The 18,982-nt window shown below is 36.9% G+C and overlaps 1 protein-coding gene across 5 annotated transcripts in view; it reads left to right on the top strand.

The window, feature by feature from the left end:
* The window catches only part of LOC131683853 (calcium/calmodulin-dependent protein kinase kinase 1-like), a 461,007-nt gene that overhangs the window by 119,040 nt on the left and 322,985 nt on the right, over positions 1–18,982 (top strand). The window lies entirely within an intron of this gene.

Raw genomic sequence — 18,982 nt, 5'->3', positions numbered from 1 at the left:
GCATTTGTAAAGACGATAAGTACGGCGTCCAGCATTCCAGTTTGTCGTCTTTTCCTCATCACATCAATCGCCACCTTTGTTTTGTTAGTTCGTTCTGCTGATCAATGAGAATCAGTCGGTATGTTTAAACCATCGTCCCGGAGTCAAATGCAAATACACGGTTTTTTCCCGGACTCCGTGTAAAAAGGAAACAAATGCTAAAAACTTACTAGGATGTGAATGCCCAATTTTTCATAGATGAGTATAAACTAGGATTATTTGATGATTAAAACTATGTACTTGAATATTGATGTTGGTGTTTCGCTGTCACGGCTGGGTCGTTTCCAGTACAGAGGATATGGCGGGGAAAGTATATGAAGAAAATTTCCGTTTTTTAAAACAAATATACTAATAAACTTTCGATGCGAATGCTGACTCAATCTATCCACTATTGAAGATTTATTAGTAAAAAGAAAGCCTGTTGTGGGGCAGATTTCAGACTAATCCTTGGTGCATGAAACAGTATATTCTATAGCGGCATTCCTCATTAAATCGTCCTCAAAATTGTGTTTACCACAGCAACCTTTTTAAACTGTATGTTAATTGATAATGTCAATTAACCTCTAAGTATACGAAACCGCTAATTTGAGGCAGCGCCCAGTTCAGGAGGGGTTTGCTACAAGAAAGTTTCTAATTAGTAACCCTCTTGGACTATGGTTGCCACCTCCGGTGAGGCTTTCATTTCATCCGGAGATTTTTGCTGACCGAACCGCGGAAATTTATGCGGGACAGGTTTCCCTGCGTCAAGTACACGGATCATTACTTCGTGACGACACTGTTGTACAGTATACTGTTGGGATTTCTGGGCATGAATCGATGTCTCGGTCAGATCAGTACGGCCCTCGGAAAGTTGCTCACACTGGGAGGCGTCGGAATCTGGTGAGTTGTCGAAATCATGCTGCTAATTACGAACAATCTGCGAACAACCCGCCCGAGAATGGAAGCAACTTGAATAAGAAAGTCTAGCGCAGGGAGAGGTACGTGGCCCGTATATCTATGACGGAATGGGTGTTGATTGGTTGAATTGCATTTTAGTTATACAGTCGGGTTTCCTACTACGCGGATTCCTACAACGCGGCTTCCTACTGCGCGGTACCCGCGTTGTAGGATACCCATAGCTTATGGGATTTCGACTAATCGGGGCTGTGGCCGATTATTTCGTCTGTGTCAGCATGTAGCGCCATACTTTCTTCGGCAAAGTTGTTGTACTCACTTGGGCCTACAATTTAGAGTCATTGGGCATCCAATTAGTTGAGAACTATGCCGTCAGGGGTGCTATCAAGAAAGAGTCGTAAATTCGACTATCATCAAATGGATTCAATGTCAAATATATCAAGACCCTGATAATTTTGGAACATGGTGTCTTCAGGGAATTTGTAAAAGAAGTCCAGAGTTTCTTGATGGTAGTAAGTATAACTCGCAATTGCCCCAGCAGGCGGCGCAGGTGCTAATGCAAATATTCATCACATGTTAAAATACTTCTATATCTCAACATCGTGATTAATTGCTCGAGAGGTCGAGGACTACCCAACGGTAACAGATTAGTTTAGTTTATACACTCACTACAGTTTATACACTCACTATGCGGCTCTAGTGAGCGTAGAAGCTTTCAGCACATGGTAGATTATGATATATCTCAAAAGTCTAATAACTTGGAGAAATGGTGTTTTCGACAAAGTTCTCGAGAGCTTAAAGCCTACTCGATTGTGGATAGATTAAATTGGAATGAACCCGCAAGGTGGCGATAGTGAGCTTTCTTTTCAAAGCATGTATCTCGAGATCATGATCATTTGGAAGGGTGATGTCTTTGGCAATATTCATAGGAAGGTCGAGCTCTGTCATACGACGAACAAACTAGTTCAGAACTCGCCCACTATTTCTAAAGTCTCATAATTTAGAAAAACACAGTTTTTAGTAAAGTTCTTCAGGGGGACAAGTGCTGTTTGTCAATGTATAGAAGAACTTCGATTTTACCCGCTAGGTGACGCTAGTGAGCATAATTTTTTTCGTTCAATTTCTGCATCTCAATACAAAGGTAGTTTGAAAGGGTGGTATATTCAACAAAGTTGCTTGAGAGGTCGAGAACTACCCAACGGTATCCTAAGGAGAATAAATTAGTTCGGAACTTGCCCACTAGGCGTCACTAATGAGAATGAAACTTATTAACATTATAGATATATTTCTAAAGTCATAATTTAGGAAAACGCTGTTTCTGGTAAAGTTCTCCAACGGGAAAAGTGCTGTTTGACCATGTAAAGAATATTTTGGATTAACCCGCTGACACTAGTGAGCACGCATTCTTCCTTTCAATTTCTGCATCTCAACATAAAGGCTGTTTAGAAGGGTAGTATCTTGAACAAAGAGGTCGAGGACTACCCAACGCACAGAGGAGTAACTGGGGTCGAATCCTGGCCAAAACTATTTATTGCGGCTATTGCTGTTATTATGCCTTAATATGCACTACAAATAGAAAATAACTGGTTTTTGGGACTATTTGGCATCTATCCACTTACCAGTGCAGAGGTCAATTTTCTAGATCCTTCCAAATACTAGTATTTTCGAGGGGATCTTTGTGAATACATTTGTTTTTCCCGCTGCATGAACAGTTGGTCAGTGGAAAAGGAAGAAGAAAAGGGATACCTGTGCACATATTCATAAAGATTCATTTTGCCAAACATAGTATTTGACCCTACAGCATTTTGGCGTACCTCAAATTAGTAAAAATATTAATATTTCCAAATCGCTTGGAATTTATGGATCGGAAAAGATCGGAAGAGATTGAATGTTTTTTGAATAGCCAGAATCTTGTTTTGTAATGTTGTTTCAGCAACTTTGCCGGATCTTGCCGTATAATGTAACTTTTTTATCATTCAAATTTGGAATAACTTGTTTAAAAAAGGTGTTTTTAAAGATGGTCCAATAAACAGCAACACTACTATTTTCGCTTATTTTCAAGAGGAGGTTATACAAATAGTTGTGTTCTATTACGTTTGTTATAATATTGTCTTATTTAATACAGTCATCATCATTTGAAAGCGATTTTGCTGGATATATAATAAAAAATGATGAAAAACCCTTAAAATATCATCATTTTGCATCCATGCAAAAATTCTTTAGCAATTTTTGGCATACTCTTTATTTTGCCATAATATGCAGTATGCTTTTAAGTATCTAAAAAAATATAACTAAATAAAAAATCGAAAAAACATTTTTTTTGGTTATTGGCCAAGAATTTGTTCTAGTTACTCCTCTGTGCAACGATTAGTTTAGAGTACTCTCTCTATGCGGCGCTAGGTAGCGCAGAATCTTTTAGGACCTGGTAAGGTATGATACATCTCAAGAGTGTAACTTAAAAATGTGGTATTTTGGGCAAAGTTCTTGAGGAAATCAAGGGCTACTCGATTATAGACAGACTGAATTGGAATGGACCCGCCAGGCGGCGCTAGTGAACAAGTAATTTTTTTTAAAAATTGTCTGTTCTTGGGATTAGGATAATTTGGATGTGTGGTATGTTTGGCAAAATTCATCGACAGGTTGATTTTATCTTACGGTCAGATTGGTTCAGAACTCACTCATTGCTAGGGAGAATACAACTTCTTCTACAGAGCAAATTAAGTCAAAAGTTTGATAATTCATGAAAATTGTGTTATCAGATTAACGCGGATTTCAGTTAGTAGGTGGAATTAGAGAAAAAAAAAATTGTTTACGAATTTCAGTACATCAAAATCATGACAGTTTAGAAGAAGACTTTGGTCGGTGAAATTCATCGGTAGATCTAGAGCTGTCTGATGATCACAGACTGGTTTTTAATACTCTTATTATGCGCCAGAGAATGCGTTAATGAATTTATCCTCTTATCCTTTTTGAGGCTACTTCAGAAATATATCAAATTAACAAGAATCAGAGCAGTAAATAATCTATTCATAATCGTGTAGCCATTATTCTTCCTCAAAAACTTTTCTGAAAACACCATCTTTCTAATTTAATAGACTTCTGAGATAACTCATAATCTACCATATGCTGAAAGATTCCACGCCGACTAACACCGCATAGTGAGAGTATATCAAACTAATCGGTCACAATTGGGTAGTCTTTGACCTATCAAACAATTTTGTTGAAGACACCACCTTTCTAAAACGCCCTAATATTGAAATACTGAAATTGAAAAATGCGTGCTTACAAGCATCACCCAGAACACGTGTTTACTAGCGTCACCTAAAGGCACCTAAATAATAGATCTACAATATTCTGGAAGTTTTATCCTCATTAGCGCCGCCTAATGGGTGAGTTCTAAACTGATCTGCTCACCGTAAGTCAGAACTCGACCTGCCGATGTATATTACCAAAGACATCACCATTGCAAATTATTTTGATCTCGAGATACAGAATTAAAAATATATACTTGCTCACTATCGCCACCTTGCGGGTTCATTCCAATTTAATCTATCAATAATCGAGTAGCCTTTGAGCTCTCGAGAACTTTGTCGAAAACACCATTTCTCCAAGTTATTAGACTTTTGAGATATATCATAATCTACCATGTGCTGAAAGCTTTTACGCTCACTAGAGCCACATAGTGAAAGTAATCTATACTTACCTGTTATCGTTGAGTAGTCCTCGACCTCTCAAGTAACTTTGCTGAAGACAGTACTACTCTATCTAATCACGATGTTGAGATATAGAAGTATTTTAACATATGTTGAATATTTGCATTAGCACCTGCACCGCCTGCTGGGGCAATTGCGAGTTATACTTACTACCATCAAGAAACTCTGGACTTCTTTTACAAATTCCCTGAAGACACCACGTTCCAAAATTATCAGGGTCTTGATATATTTGACATTGAATCCATTTGATGATAGTCGAATTTACGACTCTTTCTTGATAGCACCCCTGACGGCATAGTTCTCAACTAATAGGATGCCCTATGACTCTAAATTGTAGGCCCAAGTGAGTACAACAACTTTGCCGAAGAAAGTATGGCGCTACATGCTGACACAGACGAAATAATCGGCCACAGCCCCAATTAGTCGAAATCCCATAAGCTATGGGTATCCTATCATCGCTAGAGGCGGAATATAACGCATTAACCTTAGCTTGTCAAGAAGCTGTATGGTTGAGGCGGCTACTGAACGAACTTGGATGTCCGGAAGACAACCCGATGACACTTTTCGAGGACAATCAAGGGTGCCTTAGCTTCGCCAAGGCGGAAAGGGCTACTGGGAGAGTGAAGCATATTGATACTAAACGACATTTTGTGCGAGAGTTGTGTGAGCAGAACATTGTGAAGCTAGTGTACTGTCCAACCAACGAAATGATAGCCGATGCGTTTATGAAGCCCGTTGGACCGAATATGATGCGTAAGTTTGTGAACTGTATTGGTTTGAAACCGTAAGGAGTCTCAGTACTCATCCAGGAGGAGTGTAGGAATAGAATGAGTACTGTGAACACCCCTCGTAGAGTAAAAGTGTGTAGAATAAACTAAACAAACTATACTGCCAACACTGTTATCTTACTGCTGCTAATAATAAAGTGAACTCGATACTGATCGAACGTGTTTTTTCTGATTTCTTAGCGACGCGAAAGATATTCGTGATCTAACGCTAGATGTCGACCGCCAGAGGGCACGGAAGTTCAATGATGATGTTTTTATTTTCATCTGTCAAAACGCATTGGAAAGTAAATTCTGAATTTTTTAAATTCAATCAATATTATAATTAAACGTTATTTCTTCTAATGAAAAGTTATGTTGGTGAAGAAAATATATTTCCTACCTCTGAAAAATATCCAGATGGTAAATTTCTTGTTACTTCACTCACATTTGTTCTTCCGGTTTTAATTTATACTAAAATTAAATTCAGAGATTGAAATTTCGATAGAAAACACGAAGGTGGGCAAAAATCACTGGATTAAAGAGTGTAGTTGTTGGTAGTCGAGGTTATCCACTGATAAGTCCAATTTCTAGATAAACATTTTCCATATCTAAAACAACCAACCTAACCTCAACAATACAAAAATAATTCCGGATCTCAATAATTCGTAATAAAATATTGAGTTCAACTGAATGTTTTGGTGTCAAACGAAAGAACGAGTGTTTTCTTATCACCTGTAATCAAGCTTTTTGTGAAAGTATGTGATATTTATTTTAAAACAATTAAAATAGAACAACCATCCTATACCATCAATGCAAGAAAATGTTTTCATCATCATTTGACTAGTACCGAAAATGAAATCCAGTTGTCGCATCGACCGAAAAAGTTTCACGTTTGAGAGCCAATTACTTCCCGAGTGGTTTCCTTTTCCTCTATTTTGGTCACATTTCGCGTGTCTGCTGTTCTGAATGCCAATCAGATAAGAGTTATAAGAAATGTCTCATCACACTGTTAGGTGGATTAAAAGCGTTTTTATTATAACATATTTCTCGATGAAACAATGAAGAGCTGGTAAAGCTTTATCTCGGCTTAAATCGATAATGGTTGTCACTGGAGATTTACAGACAACCACGTTTACTTCTACGTCAGGAATATCTCAGGAAAGCTACTTGGGATCGTTGATGTTTCCGCCTTACATCAATGACGAAAGACATTCTGGCAGAGCTCAGCCCATCAGATACCCAGATTTTTTTTTGACTTGAAAATCGAGGAAGTATTTCGCCATGCACGTTCGAGAGATGGAACGGAAGGAAGTCCCTTCTGACTGTTCCGGGATTTCACTCGCCTGATATGGTAACCCTACTTATATGACCCTAACCACGCTATTCTAAAATTTCTTCCCTTATCTCCTTGCTCTTCCTTGAGTATTATGGCTCTTAATATTAAAAATATTTAATATTTTTTTCCTGATTGATATATTATATTTCATTTGCTTTATTGATTTTTTTATAATTTATTCAGTTTATTCGGCTGTGTTTCCACCTTTAGTTCTGTGCCCTCTACCTATTTCTCATGAGTTCTGCAATCTGCTGAATCCTCCAACAGTGTTATGTGTAAGAAATATCCCATCTCACTGCTAGGTGGGTTAAATCGGCTTTTCAATTTTAGATCACTGACCGCCATTATTAAATAAATTTGCAACAGGTGATGTACAGCCGAATCTTCGGCTGCCGGTTTTCAGGATATAGCAGACTTATACTGCCCATAATCGCAAGTCAGTCCCATGTTCTATGGGATTCCCTATCTACATGGGACTGGCTGGCGATTGTTGGCAGTATAGATGATGCACACACTTCATTGCTACTTATATTTTCAACTATTTCATACGTTTCACAGAGGAGTAACTGGGGTCGAGTCCTGGCCAAAATTATTTACTGGTGCTATTGCTGTTATTATGCCTTAATATAAACTAAAAATAGACAATAACTAGTTTTTGGAACAATTTGTCATCTATTCACCTACCAGTGCAGATTCTGTAACGATTTTTGACATATTTCTAATTTTGTCACGTTGTTCAGTAGGCTCTTAGGTATGTAAAAAAATATAACGAAACAAAATATCGAAAGAAAAAATTTTGGTTATTGGCCAGGAATTTGTTCTAGTTACTCCTATGTGCGTTGTATAATAGAAGAGGAGCCCCCCTCCCCCTGAATCCGCTACTGCTTCAAATACTTCTACTATAACTACCAACACAATTCAGCGCTATCACAATAAAATAGATATTTTGTATAAAAACTAGTATGTAATTACGTTTGATGTTGTTTGCAATAATGTTCATTTTATTAATCTTGACTAACGCATCAAATCGAATTACTACAATATCCAACTTTCACCTTCTGGCTACTGATCTCAACATGTATTAGTGATGCTAATTAAAATTGCTTATATCTGAGAACAAAGCCATTTTATTTGACGGTGCGGTCCTAATGAATGATGTTTATTCTAAATATTTAGGGATAAACCTACAACCATAGGATACTGCATCTATCTGGGTCTAGTTGCACATTGACAGCAAACATAATTCAACCTGCTTGACAGTCCCTTTGCTGTCATCCGCCACCAGAATCACGCACTGGCTGTTAACCAAAAGTCAAGCATCACCATACTTCGGGAGCATAACTCTATAAATCACTGAGCATTAGAATTTTAGACTGAGACCCAACGTCTCAAGCCTGCGAAGAAATCCACATTTTGTATTATCGTACCAAATACTTTCAATAAGTGATGAGTAAATAATTTTTAAGTTTCTTAATCTTTCTATTTATTATGAATAATCAATCACCTTTTAGCTTTTATTTCTAGCGTATCACATCGTTCGTAATTAATTGAACTTGCTCAGGATCCTAGGCCTGTTGCTCAATCGTCTCGCATCGCCTCCAGACAGAACGCAAATTATGTACTTTCCATGTTCATTTGCCCCTATTCCAGTTGGCCCACCCGGAACTCTGGCTGGCTCTAGTTGGTATTCCGACCACAGTGACACATTCCATTCTAATTAGAATCGGTTTGGTCACTAGAGCCGGGTACTACCAAGAACCAGACAAAGATCCAGCTTTTTCCGGCTAAACTTTACTGGGATCCCTCACGCACGACATGTAGGGCTGGCATATATGCAGACTGCGATATCGACTCAAACAATTAGTAGGTACACTTTATCACTCAAACAGGTATATCTGCTTCTTCCTACTGTACTGGTTATATGGCATGCAAAGTAACGTAAAGTAGACCGTCAGTAGCATGAGTCGAATGCGCCTATAGTTTCATGATGATTGTCACATCAGGATTAATCCGCAGGGCATTCAGAGCTACCTGAAACAAACGAATAGTTTTGTCAACAATGACCATGCATTTCCCAGAACTTTACTAACCTTTCATGTTTTGTATGCTGTTTAGCTTCTTGTTTTTCTGACTCATGCTGCTCCGGATTCTGTAGACATCTGTAGACACTCCCGAAAAACAGCGAGTAAACACCAGGATCCGGGCCGAATGTGTATCCCCAGAAAACCTTATTAAATTAATTTTTTTCTACAGGTTGTGCTTGTAGGAACGAACGAGAACTGCTGCTGCTCTCGTTGAGATTGACAGGTGTATGTAGAGGGCAGGGATGCCACTTTAAAATCTATTTTAGAGAGGAAAAAATGTCAAGTTTACATAACAAAAAAATCTGCAATATTTCCATGCAATCTGTTGAAATACCAGGACCTTTACAATGATCTACTGAAATCCTATAAACCATGTCAAAAATCTTTTATTTATGAAACAGAAATGTGTTTCCAAAAACGATTAAATAAATCTGTGATATTACCGGAAAATCTGTGAATGTGGCAACCCGGGTAGGAGGAAATATAAATTCTCTTTGCCACTCGATGGGAGAGCACGATCTGTTTGTTGACCAAATCATCGGCCCTCACCGTACGATTAATAGTTGAGCATTTCGATGACTCTCGCGCAACATAAGCAAGCTTTGTTTATGTTGCGCACTGGTGTCACAGCGCGTCGCTTTACTCTCCCGCAACAAAAAGTCATCAAAATATCGATGAGTTGCTGGTGGATTTAAGAACTCGCCTATTGTTGTGAAAGCAGCACATCCTGGTCGAAAAATATTTTTCGGAAAAGATGAATAAACAGATGCTCTTATCGCATGCTCGTTATTCTATTTTCATTTTTCAATGACTCTACGTTGATCCGCGAATTGTTGCATTCTTATTACACACAGCTAGGTCGAAGACCCTCGGGCAGAGAGAATGATTATTTTTGTGTTCACGATTCTTGCCAGATTTGCTTCCATTTCGAGTTACAGGTACATCTCGATTTAGCGTACCTTTTCTCAATCAAAAATGTTCAACTAATCCAATGGTTAAATCATGGAAAATATAGGGTTATGAGTCTTTTTTCGTCTTCTTCCTATATTCATTCCTACCCATTTGAAGCCGTTGGATAGAGAAGTATCAGTCATCTGTGGCTGGTGAAAGAATGCGGTACTAGATTGTTACGCTTTTTGTTACGTTCAAACACTTTTGATTAGGAATGATGCAAAGTGATTGATACTAATTTATTATATTCTACTGATTGTAGGTCGAGTAGGGGAACTGTGTGTAAAGTAATTTCCGCGATTGACGTGTAAGAATTTTAAAAGTTTTCTTTGCCAAAACTGCGGCACAAATAATTTGTCCTTATAAAACAAACACCTCTTAGGAAAATTCAAATTATGCTGATGTGAAATTACAGTAGTGAAGCTCTTGTTAATATTTTTCAAGCAATCGCATGTTATACAGTCATTAAACAGCTGATGAAATAGATTATTTTTGTCACTGAAGCAATGCTGTAATAATCAATTGACAAATTGTATCTAAAATTGATAGCTGATTTATTATATATCGCTTCCAGATCTGCTTCGTAGTCATTTACCGACAAAGACAATTTTCCTTTAAATAAATTTCCAATTTTTTTTTCAATTTTAAAGTCATTTGAACAAGCGCTATTTTCAGTTTCATCATCTAACATGAAAAAAATGAGAAAAATCTTCTCCAGTTTAGAATAAAAGCATTCGACCATGCACACCTAGAAAAAATAGTGTAAATTTACGTCTCCTGACCATGACATATACGAGCATCAAAAATGACTTAGTTTTACGTTTGATTTTAATTTTACATGACGTTTAATTTTGTCAATCATGTAATTTTACTCCACATACAGCGTTTATTCTGAATGGTAGGAAGTGTAATTTTATGTCATTGCGCATGTAAAGTATATGTTTCAGGTAAAATTAAAAGAAACACGGTAATGTTCTGTCATTTCGTAAAATACGGTTTGTTGAATTGTGTCATGTTTGCAATTACGTCAACAATAAAATTCAGATTTTTTTGGTGTGTGGTCTACCAAACAGAGGAATCCAATTAATGTTGCCATTAAGCATCACTAGTTTAATTTTTTCTGATTTCCTTTAAAGTCAATTCTGACTTCAACCTCCCCAACTTTAACTAGTTTTGCATTATTAGCAATTATCAATTGCTTGGAGGATTTCTGCAAAGGTTTTGTAAATAACGGAAAATACTTTGTATTAGTAATAACAGAAACAGGGGAATCACAGTCAACCTCCATTTCCTTTTCAATACACAATTCATTTAATTTGTCAATGGCTGTCACATTCATACATTTAAAACTACCTTCTTCTGCCACATTCATGTCAGATTCCGCTGTCCTCATTTGGCCTGATTGCTGTGTCAGATCGTGTGAACTACCTGAAAAGCCCGTTTTAGATTGTGGTACCAGCTTCACGGCTTCCTTCCTGTAATTCTTCAATTTGGAGAGGTTTCTTTTCAAATGATCTTTGCGTCCACAAAAATAGCATATCAGCTTAAAAATACTCCTAGAATTTAGTCGGTTCTGTTGTTTAAATGGTTTATAATTTTGGAAATTTGTATGCTCAGACTGAGCAACGAAATAGGGGCTACACTCGTCTTGCCCTTACCGGTATCCTGCCACCTGGTTTCATCGAAGAAAATGAATAATTTACTGGATTTACCGTAACTGTCGGTCTACTCAACTCTTTGTCCATCAACCCTCAATGGCTTACCGAAGCGACAGTTTTTTAGAAAAAGACACAGATGCCAGAACATTAACGTAGTTTTTCGCTGCTTCCCAGGTCTGTAAAATTTTCTCTGCTGATTCGAGTGTTTGGTCAGCTTCACTTAAAATGTTTAGCTTCAACCTATCGTCTCGCAAACCAGCCAACAATCGATCACGTATTGTTGTTTCTGTAAATTCCCCATAGCCACACAGCTCAGCCTGAAGCCTGAGTGCTAGTAAAAAATCTTCAGCTGACTCATCAGCATTCTGGGCGCGCTGGTTGAACAAAATACGCTGGCAAACACCAGAAGCAATTTTGTCAAATTTTATTTTTAATTTCTCAATCATTATTGCTGGAGGCACATCGGCCAAACTAGCAGTAATATTTTCAACTCAGAGTCGACAAATGGTCTCACAAGAGTGACAAAATGCGCTTGGCGATCACTCTCAGATATTTTGTTCGCTGTAAAAAAGAACTCTAAACGTTGTGCCCAAAAAGTAAACGATGTACCCCTCCTAAAGGGTTCCATTGAAGTGGAGAATTGCACCATGTTTCAAGAAATTAATAGCGAAAAACTAGAAACTGAATAAAAAATATTATCAAAAAAATTACGCGATTTAATATCACTGTTGTAAATAACAAAAAAAATAATCACTTGACTTTTAACAACCCAAAAAACAAAATACTGGCATCACTTGACCTCAAAAAAATAAAATCAAAAATATTCACTTATGGAACCATAAATAGTAACTAATAAAATATTTTAAAACATCAAATAAATCTGGCAGCACTGGCTCGCTAAATAAATTAAAATTATTTCGCTATTTCGGATTGATATTTTTCACATGTAAAAGCTAGGCGAAATTGATTTTTTTATGAATAATGTGCCCAATACTACGGCAAAAATTATAAATGTGAAAAAACTCTCCCGACCAATCCTGATCGTATATTACCGGAGGTTTAGCTTTTATAAATTTTCCAACGAATTGTTTGGTTCCAGGTCCTGGTCCGAATTTCAACAGCATGTGGCAATGGATGTTCTAATCCCCGGTAGGTTTCTAGTCCAGAAACTCAAGCATATAAAGAAAAGTTTTATTAATGTTATTAGAATCATGCAAAACAAAAGAATCGCCAAGCGCAAAAAAAAATCAATAAAATAAAAGAAAGTCTTTTGTAACTGTATTTTGTAATTGTATTTTGCCAAAAGAAAAACCGCACAATGAACACCCGAAAGAATTTGGCTCCCAAAATGGCTTTGAACAAATTCGACTTTTCACTGTTTGTACTTTCAGTTTCCCAAAATATTCGTTCTTGGCCAAAGAATGTCTTCCACGCCGGTCCGTATGTACCTCGTCGCCACTTGTATTATCCTACAAACTCTGGAATATCTAACGGACTAAACTTCCCTGAACTCACTTGGACTTTCGGATAAGGAACTTCACTCGGTAAACTGTCAGTTGTAAAAGAAACCAGGGGTGACATTACGCACCTCGAAACGACAGGTTTATTGTATGCAAGCTTGTATGAAAAAGTCGATTCGAACTGGTTCCATGTCGCCCCAGATCTCGAATATTCGATTCTATTTATGTTTACATTGCCCAACTTTTCGAGCAATGCATGGTAAACAGTAATATTCCATAATTGCACGATTCCGAACATTACACAGTCAATTCTTTTAATCCCCAAATGAGGTAAATAAATACAAATAGGTACACAACAATGATTAACCTTGAATTAGGAAACATACAGTAGGCCTTGAATACTGTAAACGTGAAGATTTTTAATCAAATTTTGATAATCAGTAGTACATTTTCGTGCGGATGTAATTTTCAAGTCTCTGATTTTAAAACATTTTTTACCGAGAATTTTCCCCTTATTTCGACAATGAAACACCTAATTGTCCTCTTTGTTTAAAAAACTCGTATGTTGATTTATAAGTGCGTAAATCGTCGCTGTTGTGCTATCTTATGACAAACGCCATTTTGAGGTAAATTGAGTTAGATATACCACATTACTTGTCTAAAAAATCTCTACAAAGTGGCGTTTACAGAATTTTGACATTCTGCTTGGTTACTGAGATATAGCGAGAAACGCGCTGAGAAATTTTTAATTTTTTGCTTCAAATGACTGTGTCTGAGGATTGGCTCAAATTATCTTGATGTATAAGATGTTTTTATATGTAAAACTATCTGAGAAACACAATGGCATAATCATTTTCAAAACAAAAATGCTCGAATTGTGAGAAAAATGCAATTTTATTTTTAAACTGGAAATGTAGCATATTTGGCAACACTGTAACCAAAAATAACTATTTTTTCTCGATTCCCTGACTCATTTCCTTCAAAATGCATCTCAACGTTTGTTTATAGACTAAATGAAGCCAAAGATATGAATAAAAGTTAATAATTGATGATTTTTTTCTATGGAAAATTTTCCATGCACGAATATGACACGCCATACAAATTTTGTCATCAATACACTCCTATGACACGTGTGAGTGCGACTTTTGTTTACATTCATAATAAAAACTCACAACATAGTCAACCGATCTTCGAAATATTTGAGATATTAATACAGAATAGATAAAAGCATCAATTGTCTTCTTTGAATTGTTTATTCCATTTATAACATTCAAGATATTCAATCTCAAACTTTAAAAATCGTTTTTCTCGAAATGTGCAAAATGGCGCTTGTCATAAGATAGCACAACAGCGACGAAATGCTACCATGGACCCCATGATGACGCGCGAACTTGACCAAATCAAAGGAGTGGCGAAGGATGAAAAGGAAATAATGAGGAAGGGGGAAAATTGAAAAAAAAACATACAGGAAACGACTGTACAGGCTCTAATGGAGGGCGTCAATTGCAATTGACGAGCATTTTACTCACACTCTTTCTAAAACTTAACAGACGTATGTAAGATGATATAAATACATACATTGCATTGCACAACTGTAAAACTCTGGTTTCATTTTGATAACCACTTATGACCTACAGTTATTAACTATAGCCGATTTAATAATAAATCTAAAGTGTCGCAATAATTAACGACTCACCCTTTATCATTGACAAAAAAATAAATGTTATAAAAATGTACCGTAAACTGGGGTGACATTGATCACTTTTCGGAGTAATCATTACATATTTTTAGACATAACACATTTTTTTCAAGTTAAATATTTTTAGCCATGTACTGATGTATGGAGAACAAGATTGACATAAAATTGTCCGCTTTCAGCTGTTTTTCCCAAAATGATTTCAAGTTGAAGTCTGTTTTCGTATTCCGGGGTGACTTTGATAACTTGCATGTTCACCCACATTAAGTTATTGATGTCAATGTTTTTCATTCAAATGTTTGTTTAAACTAATTCTGGGAAGATACTCATTGTTAAATAGATGTTAATTGGTATTATACAAAGTATTTGAATGTACTGTAAAATTCGAGTAACAAAAATTCGTATAATTTGTGTCCAACTAGAATAAAAGATTCTGAAAACCTTTAAAACTGCTCAAATTGTTTTATTTTAGTGCTTTATCAATGTACAAAAAGTTTCATCCATTTAAACACGTTGGAATATTGAAAAATAAAAAAAAATGTTGCGAATTTTAGCTTAAAATAATTTGAAATAATTGCCAACTTGTTTCCTAAAAAAATGTATTTAAAATAAACAAACTCTTTAAAGTAAATTTGGCACATCCCACTCTAAAGGAAAATAAAAACTCGCTTGTAATTTATTACTCTTGCTCATATCTGAGATTTGTTTTATAAAAAAAGACACTTTACGAAGCTTCGTAAAAATAAGATAAAGTCAAATTTCGATTTTTTGTAGTGTTTGTACCCAAAAACCGAACAATATACTCAATAAGTATAATAAATCAGTATCTTATTAGTTTAGAGTAAAAATTATTTCAAATTAAAATAATTCGGTGGACTGTTCTGGTTCAATAAGCAATCTACGAAAAAAGTTTCGAGTGATCAAAGTCACACCGATGATCAAAGTCACCCCGGTTTACGGTACGTCAAATCGAGGAAACAGGAAGTACGTAAATTCGATGGTACGTTAGCTCTAGGGTATGTTCAATCGAAGTATATTGGTAATCCAGTTTGTCGCACTCGGCAGTGATAGTAAGTGGAAAAAAATCTTTTCCAGGAAATGTTTGATATACGCAACTGAATCATGCAATGGGCTTTGGGTGGTAGAATGACGCATATTCAATCACAAAGAAATAAATTCGTTAGCTCTTTGTACCGTGTTGAAGTTGCAGTACGGTTTCCATTATGTTAGGTACATATATGTTCGATTTTTTAAAGTAAGAAAATCCCAAAGATATTTTACCTTGGAAAATAAACTTGATTCACAAATACCCCAATCTTTTCCCTGTTTCTAGCGATTTTGGAATTTACTGGAAACGAAGCAATTTAAAACCCAATTTCAGAGCTATTTGTTCAAACATACATAATTCGTTCCACAGGATAATGTCGATTTTTCCACGAATTCGTCGCCCAGCCTTGCATATTTTCCATGGCCCTACCGTGGAAATGGGGAATGCCACGCTCAATGCTGCAAATCTCATAATTCAATCACTTCGTTGCAATCGCTTTTACGTGATCGGAAAATCCGACAAAGGATTCAGAGGAAATCTCCTCTCGGAAAGTATAGGTAAATATCGTTATGCTGTTATTGCTATGCTATTGACATTTTCCCATCGACTACAAAGCAAACCAAGCTCCGGTCTGGTCTGGTGTTTGTCGGAGCCCAAATTACTGGTTCTGTTCGTCTTGTGGCGAGATAACTACCGCATATTTTGACCCGGGGTGGACTATAGCTGCTGTATTCGTAGCAAGGCGGAAGAGGGTCCTGCAAACTGGCAACTTCTATTCCAGAAATAAACTTTTAGCATCCCTTGTTAGAACTTGTGCTATCAACGTCATAATCTAGTTGTATCAGGTATATACGGTTTTAATCTTGGGGTCATGCGCCTCTTTTTCGGATTCGAGAAATTTCTTTTGAAAAATCTCTAACCCTATGTGCGGGGTTGGCAATTGAACCCAGGCGAGCTGCGTACAAGCAATCGATTTACCTACTACGCTATGCCCGGCCGTACGAATAGCACTTGTAGTGTGAAAAATGGTCTTTATTTTTCCTATACTCTCTATTCTGGACCAAGTAAGTAAAAAGTTAATGAATTTATCGCCACAATAACGATAAGTTTTTTATGTAAATTCAAAAACAAAGCGTTATTGTTCGGCATTTGACATGTTTAATTGGATCACGTGTCGGCGTCTTCGCCAAGCTATGAATATAGGGACAATTGGGTTGGACGTGTGCTGTAATGGACCAGTCTGGCTCACGAATTGCTACAACGAAAGTGGTTGGTTGGACGACGATAGATGGAAAACATAAGGCAGATGAGCTCTTATTGATCTCATTGGTGAGAATGAATGGGATACTTGTCCTACATTAAGTATATTGCGTTTGAAAGAGTAATAATATCATTGCATCAATCCGCAGAAGCAGCACAATAGCAAATTTGGCTTGATGGATAACAGACGGTGCTCTAAATAATGTATTCAATTGGTTGGGATGAGTGAAGGAGCTAAGATGCATTAGGGAACAATAACCCTACGTGTATATGGCAAATAGAACCGATGCAAAAGTTTCACGCACAAGTTGAACTTTTCCACAAAATTGTTACTGCTCCTAACGAGCAAAGTGGTAGAAGAAGAACTGCTTTGGTATGCGAAAACTTTTCTTTTCACTGAACCATACTTTTGTCGTTGTATCTTTCTATATTCACATTCTGCGAATAGCAATAGAGCGATCCCAGGGGGTGGGCGTGGCGTAGTTGGTAAATCGATTGCCTTGTACGCAGCGCACCTGGGTTCGAGTCCCGACCCCGCACATAGGGTTAGAAATTTTTCACAAGAGATTTTTCTAACCCGAAGAGGCGAATGACCTTAAGGTTAAAACCTCTATAATCGAAATAAAAAAAAAAAAGAGCGATCCCACGCAAGTTCATAAATCATATCATGTCTTATCTCGACGACAATTGAAAAAATGTGAACCTAACGAAAATTGTATTCTGAGTCTGACATATGGCGGATAGTGCATTCAGATGTTCAGTGTAACATAAATCTACAGATATGCAGAACCAAAACTCCTCTATGTTCGATTGGTACTAAAAATTCAGTTTGTCCACTCTGGCATAAGTTCTGGCTGCTTTTCATAGGGTGGACAGACGTCACAATTTCCCAGGACATGTCTTGGTTTTCAACTGACTGTCCTGATGTCCATGGACATCGAGCAAAACGCTCGATTTGTCCTGGTTTTTCTCCTCTAAGCCAAAAGCAATTTCGATGAGTAACAATTCGAACCGATTCCGGTCGTGGAACATACTCTGGGTGCCATCAATGTCGACGACACGATCATTACTTAAGCTTTTTCTTGGTTTAAATCGTCTTTTAATGCTGGATCCGGCGATCACATCGACATTTTGATGACTCTGCTTATTCCCATGTTTCGAGCATCTCTTGTCAGTAACATATTCCCATCTCGATGGAAATCTGCGAACATTTGACACAGACTAACCTTCTGTGTCTAACATTCCACAATATAGTACATAATAGAGAGTATAGAGTATCGCGATCAATCTGCCGCTTTTAATAAATCGAACTACGATATAACTGACACTAAAATGCAAATATTTTGAAATTATAATTTTTGTTGTTGTTTCGATGCTACTTTACGGATCGAATGCCAGGTTTACCCACATTTACTTCAACATCAACATATATCCCAAGGAAGGCACATGGTACTTTTAATGTTTCTGCTGTACTTCAATGATGTACATCTAGTGCTGAAGACTCCACGACTAACATGATATCGAGATATTTCGTCTGATTCACTCAATTGAAGAATTCTCCAGCTTGTGTGTAAACCTGAAGAAGTGCTTGGTTATATCATTTTCATGCAATAAAGATCCGATTAGATTTAGCTGTCTGCGAAAATGGAGCGCAAAATTTTTCGATCACCGAAAAAAATCTGCCATGCACGGCCTGAAAGAGCATTAAATTTACATTGCATCAGTAAGAAGGCGGGGTTTCCTCACGATTGTCCTGGATTTTTACTTCTCTGATATGGTCACCCTATTTTCAAGGGTAAATTGGAGAGCATAATTCAAACCCGTGATGTGACATTTTTTGTACAATAAAATAACAAACTTCGACCCTTTTTGACACATTTATTGCCGTAAGCTCTAAGACGTACTAGATCTTGTTGAACCTGTCTAACTTTTAAACCGTTCTAAAATATATGTTGAGCTTCGATATGGTTTAGACCAGATGATGTTGTTATTTGTATGGAAGCATTCTGGTCTGCTACACAAAATAGTTCATAAAATCACACTATGTTATTCATGTATACATGAATTGATTTCTGA

This window comes from Topomyia yanbarensis, chromosome 2 (genome assembly GCF_030247195.1).
Source record: "Topomyia yanbarensis strain Yona2022 chromosome 2, ASM3024719v1, whole genome shotgun sequence".
Taxonomy (NCBI): domain Eukaryota; kingdom Metazoa; phylum Arthropoda; class Insecta; order Diptera; family Culicidae; genus Topomyia; species Topomyia yanbarensis.
The sequence above is the reverse complement of the archived record's forward strand: the minus strand, read 5'-3'. Positions and strand labels throughout refer to the sequence as shown.